The sequence below is a fragment of the Triticum aestivum genome, chromosome 4A, assembly GCF_018294505.1.
Source record: "Triticum aestivum cultivar Chinese Spring chromosome 4A, IWGSC CS RefSeq v2.1, whole genome shotgun sequence".
NCBI lineage: Eukaryota > Viridiplantae > Streptophyta > Magnoliopsida > Poales > Poaceae > Triticum > Triticum aestivum.
In genome coordinates this window covers 662,128,091-662,130,278 of record NC_057803.1, presented here as the reverse complement: position 1 = coordinate 662,130,278, position 2,188 = coordinate 662,128,091, and positions in this window count along the sequence as shown.

Below are 2,188 nucleotides of genomic sequence, written 5' to 3'. Positions count from 1 at the left end.
CAGATGATTTTTCTCCTTATACGTTAATTCGGTGCCATCGGTGTAGTGGGTTTTATCTACCATCTTCCGCACAGTCTTTGAAGAATCAAAATAAGCTGTCAATGGAAATAAGCTATCAACTATTTTGAAATAAACAATATAAATTAGTTAATAACTATGTTTGAGAAACTCACATAGCGGTACAATCGGAAGCGTATCAACAAGGACCCAAATGTCCATATTGTCTTGCTCGATGTCAGGATCACCAAGATCCATGGTGACAATCATACCCTCATAAAAACCATACATTTTGCAAAGTGCTTCCCAATTTTGACAACCAAAATGGGTTACGCTCTGAGCATTGCACAGATTTACTTCAAAATCTATATCATGATGGGTCCTTAGGTGTATTTTCTTTGTTTCGAAATTTTCATGGTCTTCAAAACCCATCCTCTCCAAGACATAGCGTCTTGCATGGCATGGGATAAGCTAGTCGAATTGTAAAATATGAAAAATAGACGTTGAAATAGTTGAAGTCATGCTTAATTACGAAAAAAACACTTGTCGTTGTTGCGTACCGTTTCACAATCGAAGGTCTCCTCGAGCTTAATGCTGAAGCGCCGATCTTCGTCCAGCCGAACAAACCTGTCGCACATACCTCGATCGTCGTGGCACCAGCTACACTCCCCCGGGAGACTGTCGTCGTCCGAGTACGACATTTCCTACGTTCATAATTCAAAGATTAAACTTGTACATATTCTAGCACAAGTCATGCTAGAATTCACGAAAAAATCTGGCATGACCTTTGCTAAAAAAGGACATATCGAGCGCCTGAAATTTACCGGAACGGAAATTAATCAACACTCCGGCAAAACATAGGCCACTCGGAGATGTAAACTGAACATGAAGGGTCACTTGGGCAACCACATATCCTATTTGAGCAACAACACAAGATATACAAGGATATTTGGCTGGTCTCACCTCGATGTCAGAGGGGGTCGGTGAATGGGACGACGGCGGGGATGTCAGAGGGGGTCGGTGACGGGGACGACGGCGGGGATGTCGGAGGGGGTCGGTGACGGGGACGACGGTGGTCACCTGAAACCATATAAGTTATCACTAATACATCCCGAATAATTGCTTAAACTAAAAAATAACAACAAATATGACATGTTCAACTAGTTTTATTAATTCAACTAGTTCTTACTAAATATAAACTTACTATAAATAGAAAAAACTAGTTCTTTCTAAAAATAAAGTAGTTCAACTAGTTATATTAATTATCTTACTAAAAATACATTAGTTCTATTAATTCAACTACTTCAACTAGTTTATTAATTTACTTACTAAACTAGTTATGAACCCTAAATTAACATCTACTACTACTAAAAATCTAGTACTAACTAAATTAACATATAGTACTAGCTATGAACCCTAAATTAACATCTACAACTACTAAATCTAGTACTAACTAGTGGCAGGGGTTGGGGGCGACGGAGAGGTAGCTAGGGGCGGCAAGGTCGAGGGCGGTGGGAGGAGGGCTGCCGGCGAAGGAGAGAGGAGGGGCAGCTGCAGGCGGAGGGAGGAGGGCGGCGGCGGAGGAGGGAGGGGCAGCCGCAGGCGGAGGGAGGATGTGCGAGGAGGAGGGAGGAGGGACGGAAGGAGGGAAGTACCTCGGCGGAGGACGGACGAATGCGGCAGCGGCGGCGACGCACGACGATGATTATCGGCACGGGGGCGAGAGTGAGAGTGTGAGTGAGGGTCGGTCGTGTGCGTGGGGATAAGGTAGGGATAGTTGTAGCGCGTTTGCTGAAACGCGCTATAGATAATCAGAATAGCAGTAGCGCGTTGCACATAAACTGCTACTGCTAAGTGTAACTATACAAAAATTACGTCAATGCAAAAATACATTGGCCATCAATGATCTTTTTGTGTATAATCTGAATTGTCAATATGAGTCCTATCCGGTAGGAACCGGAAAGGACTCATATTGCGGCCACAAATTTTACACATAGAGTTCAGTGAAGACCAACTGGTTGTGGTAGTTTCAGAAATAACATATTTAAGGTGGTAAACACCCTATTCACGGAGCGAGGTGGGACTAAACTTGTGGGCTGATCTTAGCAGTAGCGGTTTTCCCATAAGCGCGCTGCAGCTAACTTCTATAGCAGTAGCGTTGTTCAATAAAGTGCGCTACTGCTATAACTAG